The 8,665-nt window shown below is 43.5% G+C and overlaps 1 protein-coding gene across 4 annotated transcripts in view; it reads right to left on the reverse strand.

The window, feature by feature from the left end:
* Positions 1-8,665, reverse strand: part of LIMCH1 (LIM and calponin homology domains 1) — a 159,703-nt gene that overhangs the window by 97,863 nt on the left and 53,175 nt on the right. For all 4 annotated transcript variants that reach the window (XM_026037419.1, XM_026037423.1, XM_026037422.1 and 1 more), the window contains exon 2: positions 4,734-4,804. The gene's annotated coding sequence lies outside the window, so the exon portion shown is untranslated. The remainder of the gene's footprint in view (positions 1-4,733; positions 4,805-8,665) is intronic.

Genomic DNA, 8,665 nt, shown 5'->3' on the forward strand with positions numbered 1-8,665 from the left:
GAAGAAAGGAGAAGAAAGGAGAAGAAAGGAGAAGAAAGGAGAAGAAAGGAGAAGAAAGGAGAAGAAAGGAGAAGAAAGGAGAAGAAAGGAGAAGATTGAGACTGGCTTCCCCTCTGAGGTGTCTGTAAGTGGCATGGCAATTGTGCATAAATGATGGCATTTTGCAAAAAGAGCTCGGTGTTTCAATAGTCAAGCAACTAAAACACCTTGCATGCAGTTACTGTGCTCCTGAAGTTCAGCTCCATATCTACCATTGCCACTGCCTCAGAAGTTTTATTATTGCATAGTGTCACGCTGGCGCTGATCTGGCACCCACCCAACTCTTAACTGAAAACAGCGTTTGTGTGAGCCCGAAGCTGGGGAGATGCACGAGGGCCGTGATGCAAGTCTGCAGAAACTCAGCTGTCTGGGCAGAAGCAGCTCATTCATCAGCACCAGCGTAAAGCACAAGAGCCAAGATTTCTGACTTACAAAAGAAAATTATTCTCGTGACAGAGTAAATGATAAATTCCATTAAGTAATTCTTGATCACAATCACTTCTCTCTCAGATTTCTAACCAAGCTTCATTTTTTTTTTCAAATACTATTAAAATAACCGATGTTCATGAGTAACTTCTCATTAAAAAGAACAAGAGACTTCATTTCTGTACCTGCTGAATACTTGTTGTGAAAGAGCAGCAGCAGAGGAGGGCAAGGGCAGACTGGAAAGACACTACTCACCTCAGAAAATACACATTCAAGAACACCAGAGCAACAACAACCGGACAAGAGTGTAGGAAGATACACACATTTGTTTTCATATAAYAGTTTGAAACTCACTAGTAGCAACTGTTTCATGATGAGGAACAAAAGCAACTTCAATTTCATCACCTGTTTAATTAAACCAACAGAACTAATCAAATCAGTGGGGCAAAATAAGGGGGATTAACATATATGTTTTCTTTTGCAGTCAACCTTTGTTCAGATGCTTGAATCTGTAGGCAGGAACACCTAATCATCGCAGCAACCAGATCTGAATTATTCTTCTATAATCCTCTAGCTTCTTAGGATATCGGGGTCAAATCTGAATGTTAAAGCTATGCAACGAGAAAAAAAAATGTGTGCTGGTTTGGAAATTGGGGTTTTCTGGAGATATCTGCTGTTGCTGTATTCCTGCCTCCTAGAGCCATCAGTGCTGCCGGAGGGGCAGGTTTGCCCACCATGCAGCAGCAAAGGCAGGAAACGCCTGCACCTTTGCCTAGGGCAGCAGAGCAGGAGGCCCCTGCTCCGTGTCCCCAGCTGAAACGTCCAGCCGCAGGGACGTCAGGCAGCCGTGCTGGAGAGGCAGCCCTGAAAGCCCTGCAGGCAAACAGAGGCACAGCTGTGCGCGCAGCCCGGGCTGGCACCCGTGGCACAAACACGCCTTCAAACCACCTAGAACAAGGGCTTGTGTGGCCCTCATCTGCCAGGCTGCAGCTCGATGCCATCCCTCACTGTTTAAATAAGCTCCTCGGCTCCGGAGGCGCCTGTGGCCAGCTGCACAAGTGCAGYGGCGAGGCCAGAGCGAGGTGCCGCAGCGGTGCTGCTCTGAGCACCGGCAGAGTCCAGCAGGAGCCCTTGCAGGTGCCCGGCTCCTGGTGCACAGCAGCACATCCCTCCCAAGAGTCCACCTTCCTGGCATCAAACAGTCATAGCAGTTTTCTTAAAATATGCAAATAGGTACCAGACCAATTACCAAAAACAAAAACCTAAATTAACTATTTATAACCTGATCTTTGCTGAGAACAATGCAATATCCCAAATATTCACATCTTAGTAGTCTGCTAATTACCAGACTCATTGCTTGAAGATGGAGGGATACTTAAGATTTCAGGGCTTGCCAATAACATGATAGGGAGATGCTGGAAATGGCCTGCAGGAGAACGTCATCATAGTGTCTCAAACACCTACTGAAGGAGCAGGTAAGATAGAAAGGTTCCTATTTTCTGAAATAAGAATCTGTATGTGTAGAACCACAGAAGTTGGGATCATCTGGATGAAGCCCTGGGATGATACTATGTGAAAGACTCCAGCAATTCTGCTCTGTGAAAGACTCCAGCCATTCTGCTCCAGACAGACAAGGATTTCCCATATGCCATTTAGCACTTGTCAGTCTGCATGTGAGGGTGATGGACTCCAGTGTGGGGCTGTCCCTCTTTTCCTCCCTTGCACAAAAAACCTCCAAAGTCATTAGGCAGCTTAGAGACACACTTGGGAGACTGAGCACATGCCATCTCTGACTACTTTGTGTCATGAGTTTCTAGGTGCCCAGCTGCTGGGATTTCTCAGGATCTGAATTCCCTTTCAGTCTTCAGCACAAAATCTGGCCATTACTACAGCACACAATAAAATCCTTGCAACAGTGGGTCATGCTCCATCCTTACACAGGTATCAGCCACACCAGGGAGTTGCCAGCTAATGAGCTTTAGTGATGAGCACTGCCCAGTGGAGATATCCAAGGCAGGTTTAGCTTTTTGTTAAAACTTCCACACAACAAACGAAATAAATCAGACCAAAATTCTTAACAAATCCTTCCCCCTCCAGGTATCTAAGACAGCCATCATTTCTTTCTTGCTTCTTGTAGCTTATCGCTTTGAGCTTTGAGCTCGGGTCTTCATCAGCGTGTTAGGAGCAGTTGTGAAAAGCACAATAGATTGGCAGAATGTTAAGGGAGAAACCACTAGAGTTTCCCAGGCAGTACCCACCTCCCAAGTCTCTGCTGAACCTCAAAGRTTCTCCTCACAAAGGCAATTTTGCCTGTGGCAGCTTTATCACCAGCACTTGACTAAGCAGAAGAAACAAAATTAACCACCAGGGCTCCACCTGCTGAAGCCTATGCTTTTCAAACACACATTTACAGCTCTCAGTGTCACGTTACAAGTTTCAGCTGAGCTCATTATTTTACAGTGGGCTCAGAACCAGTTAGGAGGAAGCTCTTCCTGTTATCCTCATCATTTGCTCATCATCAATAAAACCAACTCAAGGGGCAGGCTGGTAGCTCTCTGGTTAATGCTCTGCAGTGTAACAGAATTTCATGYCCCAACCACAGCAGCCAGGAGCAAGGCAAACATCAGAGCCTCGTAAATCTGAGGAGATCCATCCCTTCCGACTGCTTTGCACTGGTCCATGGGAGATAAGAAAGGAAAAGCAATTCGTGCACCATCACACAGTAAGTTAGGAGGATAACCAAGTGTGGTCTCTTGACTGCTCATCCCTGGAGCCCACAGCTTCCTAAGAAATACGTACTTACASCTTTAGTTACCTAAGTTTCGCATCCCCAGCATTTAAATGAGACTGGTTACTCACAGGTAAGATTAGAATTAGATTAGAAAAAGAATCTAATCTAATCACATCCCTGTTCTTTATGCCATGCAATTCAACCATAACATGTAAAGAGCACTGGGAATTCAGCACACAGTCCTGTTATCAAACACTGAGCAGAAAGAGCTCGTGCCAGAGCAACCCTTACAAACAAGGGGCTGCACTCCAGGCTCCTCCCAGGCAACACAGCATTTGATCAGCAAAAACTGCAACTGATTTCCCTCCTCACCAAGATATGCAACTGTAGTCAAGCTAGATACCATTTTCTTTAGAGATTTTAACAGCCAAAATTCAAGGTATTGGATTAATAGGTCTAGTGAGACATACAATAGGATCTACACCAACTGGTTTCAAAGCTATCCTAAGCTACTTCTACTTGAGTTACAGGGTATGAATTCAAGTTCATACCCTGGAAACAGAATCYGAGTTCCAGTATCTTTCATAATGTAAAGCACAGCCGACAGCTGCAGTGTACCAGCTTAACGCCTCAGGAAACCTTATTTATAAAATTTCAATATTCATTTATAAAATTTCAATTCAGTTCTGCACCAGTTACAGCCTGCTGATATGAAAAGGCAACCTTTACTGCAGTGACAACCCTGCATGTCTGGGGAAAGAAATCATCCCATACAGATGATTCAGAGCCGCAGATTTTCCCAAGCTCCCAATATAATGCATGATGTTTATGAGCATTAAAGCACAGCTGCAAAATCCTCTTAAAAGTCACCATCTTTGGCATCTATCTTTAGCTATCATTTTGGGAGACTCAACCTGAAAACTAGATACTAAAATCACAGAGAAAAAAATGTAAAAAGGGGATTTGCCTAGATGATCTCCAGCCTTAACGATTCTGCAATTAATCATTCTGTAAAAAGTAACTTGGGTCTCTTGTCTAAAAATAATGAAACACATCCTTCAAATACACCTTTAAGCCTAAGCTTTCCAGAAGTTATAAAAGCAGATAGCAGATTACTATCAGATTATTATTCAGATGGTTAAGTGTTGACAGAGCTTCGACGTGGAATTAGTCCAAAATGCTCCACTRGAGTGGACATGTCCATAGGCAGGTGTGGCACACTATCTTCCAGCTCTGATTAGCATCTTTAAATAAAAGGAAATCAAAAAGCAAACATGATTTTTACTTCACATAGCTCACTAAGGAGTTGGGGTGGAGTGAAGGAAGCACTTTGTAAAACCTGTTTGCTTTAAGCCACATTTGAATCTGCATCATAACAAAAGCATTGGCACTGAAAGGGGGTACTGCAGTGAACTGACCACGGTGCACAGGTTCAAAACTTGCAGAAGGAAACCAACAGCTGGAGATAGTTAGCTGAAGTTCATTTCATTTTCAGATAAGATTGTACTCAAGGCTCAAAGCTAAGAGTGTTACTTACTCACACAGAAGAATCCCGTTTTCTAATCCGGAACGAAAATCTTTCTCACCAAAACTTCTGCCTGTCACTTGCTGCAAAACAGTAAGGGGAAACAAGAGAGTGGCATCCATTAATAGGTGCATTCTTTTCAAAAGCTATTCTTAAGATTCAGTTAAAGCATCTACTGCAAAGGAAACATCTGAAGTTTACAGGGTAAATCCTGTCCATCAACTACTTTCCTCTCTCCCACCTCATTGAGCTGTTTAACACAAACACACATACACACACACACAAAAGCATTTGCCCTGACCAGTGCAACGTTACACAGTACATATTATAAGAGCAGTAAAACACAAAAACAAAACAATCCTTCACCCAAAGCCCACAACCTTTAGAATAACACTTTAAAAATATTTTAAAGTGTTTTAAAATTTTAGAATTAGTGCATTTAGACAAATTGTATACCTTTACTACCTTCTATTTTCCACTATGTGCAAAATATTTACTTTGGGTCTTCACTTGAACTTGAGAGCCTATTACAAAATAAGCAAGTGCAATGAGAAGCATTCGTATGAGTTATAGCCCTTCAGAAGTGCTCCCGGTTACAATAAATGACATTTCACACCATGGAGCCAAGGGTAAGCARGGATAGAAACCAAGGGGATGCTGCAACTGAAGCACCCACTGTCAACAGCCGGACAGGCACGTGTGGAGCAGGAGCAGCTGGTGATCAAGAGCTCCTCAGCCAGCCCCCCAGATGGACGGACCATCTAGGGACCTTCTAGGAATGTGAATCTTGCCTGGTGGTGCTGGCCACCTCAAGCACGACTGACCCTCTGCTCACGACTCACCATGGCTTCTGGCAATGCCCTGCTGCTCATCCTCAAATTGTTCCCCACTGATGAGGTGTTCAGTGAAAAGTAAAGAAYGTGTTTTATTAAAAACAACAAATACCTAAGAATAGTTACTGTGTATAGAAAGAGCTGAGCAGAAACAAATGAAACSGCCCAGATTTTAACTGCGCTCCAGGAGGTCTTCTCCTCAACTGGCCAAAATATTTACCAGAGGCGCACCAAGACCTCATGGCTCAGATCCAGTCCTTGAGCAAGACCCTTGCTCTGGGTGCTGCTCCACCACTGAGAGCAGTGACTTGGGGACACAGCTGTCCTTACGGACCTGTTTCCTACTTGCTGTTGCACTTGGACTCTTCCCCTCTCAGGTTCCTGTCACAAAGACAGGACAAGTTGGGTGCTTTCCCACAGGATTAATGACAGCACTAGCTTTACAAATGCCACTTAGAGCTCTATACAGTCTTAGATAATAACATTCTTTTTATTGAATTCAAGTGCAAATACAAATCCTAAAACCTAATCCAGTTCTTGACCATAAACATACTGATCCTCAACATGAAGGAATTTCTCCCTGCAAGCGGGTAGGACCTGTGTATAACTTTAACCTTCCTTCTGTATCCTTATAGYTGCTTCAAGGATACATATATTGACAACCACACATCTCACAAATGTAGAAAGCAGAATGATGTGTTGTGCTGCCCTCAAAGGTGCTATTTGYCAGTAGGAAAAGATCTCTAATCTTAATCTGTTGGGACAGAAGGTGGGCTATGCCCTGCTCCCTCAAAGGACAACAAGACTCTCCCAGCGGCTGAAGCTGTTTGCTGGCAGAACATTGAGTGCTGCCCTTCCTTGCAGAGCCCTCTCCGGCCCACCATATCTGACAGGCTTCCGAGACACAACTGCATCTGGCTGCAAACACCGTCGGCCCCTTGTCACAGGCGGGGACCAGCTCTTCTGGGCAGCACTGYACAAAGCCGGTGCCTGTACCTATCGATATACATACCCATTTCTTGCTCTAGTGTCACTACGTTGTAATTCTCTCTGGTGCAAGACATCTTAAAGGCAAAACAGAAGTAAAAAGCACTTCTCTAATGAGAGGGAAGCCTGTTTTTTTTTTCCATAACATACAGAAATTTAAAAATAGAGAACAGAAGCTCAGCCCAGTATAATTTATTTGTGATGCTTCATCYGCATGAGGAGGAATTGTTTTTATTCATCATCTGGATGATGTTTTCTCTTCTGTAAAAAAGCTGCGTCTCCAACCGGGCGATTATTTCAGGGCCGGACCTGTTCCTCCGTTTCCACTACCACTTAACAACGCAGAGAACTAAGCCTAAAAGGAATAATAAAGTTTTTCTGAAAGGAGCATTAGCAGACTAAACCGCAGCGCTCTGGCCCTCTATCACAAGCTTATGGCAAGGACTTTAATACATACTTACACACAGCAACATTTCTTACACACAATGTTGTTGCTGATTAACTCCTTTGTTCTCCGCAGTGACACATGCCATTAAATTTATGTCACCGAGCATGGCTGTCGTCCAGCCACTAACCAGGGCCATATTACACAACTCTATTTTCAGCTCCCATTGTTTTCCTTGCGTTTCGGGTTGCTGCTGATGCTTCACGAGATGCATCGCATGGGGCTTGCAAAGGCGCTTGTGTCAAAACTGCTTAAAGGCACGAGAAAGAAAAGGTGGCAAATCTGGAGCAGCCACAGGTGCTGTGGTGCAGGACACAGGTGTCCATTGGTGACATTTATCTCGGACTGCAAGACATAAAAGTTGAATAAACACTGTCTCATCAGGGACAAAGCTTTGAAAAGAGTTAGCTTTATTTTTCATGTGCAYGCTCGAAAGTAGCACGTAAAGCAGTGAACCAAAGAAACAGATCTCAGCAGGGACAGGTCTTTATTAGTCGTTATACCTTTTGGAGAGCTTGTGAAGCATGGCAGCAAAGACAGGCAGAAATAAAGATTTCAAAAACTTGCGTTCAATACACAAAATTGAATCCATTKAGTATGGATTCAGTTTTTCAATTTTGGACAATTAATTCCATCCATATGATTTTTTACTCAAAAAAAAAATCAAACATAAAATCCCACATTTATACCTAACCAGAAAAAAATACTGCTTTTACTTCAGGGAGATGTGAAAGTAAGGCTTAGACTGTAGTAATCACAGGGATGTACCCAAAAAGCACCCGATCATATAAGCAGGAGGCCACCCAAGGCACAAAGATGCGTGCCTTGTTGTTAGGCCACCAAGCTCAGGCCTCTCCAAAAGTAACAGATTCCTACTTCCCCCTTTCCAAAATTACACTTGGGYTACCAATGTGCATATGCATAATTAAATTCTGTTTTCGTGTAATATAGCCCATATATCCCACCACACCTGGCCGTGCCTCTCTTCCAGAGCAGCTCAGTGATGACAAGGGCTCTGTACAAAGCTCTGCAATGCAGCCCAGCACTGGGGCAACATACGATTAAATGAATAAAAAGATGAGCAGCTTATATTTCTCTGGTGTGAATTTCTATAATCAAGGACAAAAATAGCAGAGGCTCAGGATGACTCATGCGGCCAGCTCAGAACCAAGGCGAAACTCGGCATTATTGAGCTTGAACTTTTGAGGAATGCATGGGAGGAAAGGCAGAGATTTCACACTTGGGTAGCAATATTCATTTGCAAACAAAACACTTAAGAGTAATTTATTTTTAGAACTTTCACTTTTTGATTACACAAGTTTAATTGCAATTGGAAAAGCTAACTAGCCATGCTGAAGTCCTCTTGTGTTTCCTTTTCTTCTTGCTCTTTCACCCTTCCATTCTTTAAAATGTCAGGGAGCTTACCTATTCTTTCTTCACAGGAACCCTATTTTTTTTCTAGCAACAACAGAATAAACTATGCAATAGCATATTATTTTCTGTTCCCTTTAATACTCCCTTCTGCCTCCACCATGTTCTCAGTCAGCTTGGAAGAGTAATACCCTGGTGTCAACACACAGCACGTGAGAATGACACCGACCAGCACCAAACCCACCCCGAGTGCTTTTGGTGGACCAAGCTGTAGGTTCTCACTAAAGGAAGGATTGCTTTGCTATGGA

The sequence above is a fragment of the Nothoprocta perdicaria genome, unplaced genomic scaffold (genome assembly GCF_003342845.1).
Source record: "Nothoprocta perdicaria isolate Ctin4 unplaced genomic scaffold, notPer1 scaffold_2, whole genome shotgun sequence".
Lineage (NCBI taxonomy): Eukaryota > Metazoa > Chordata > Aves > Tinamiformes > Tinamidae > Nothoprocta > Nothoprocta perdicaria.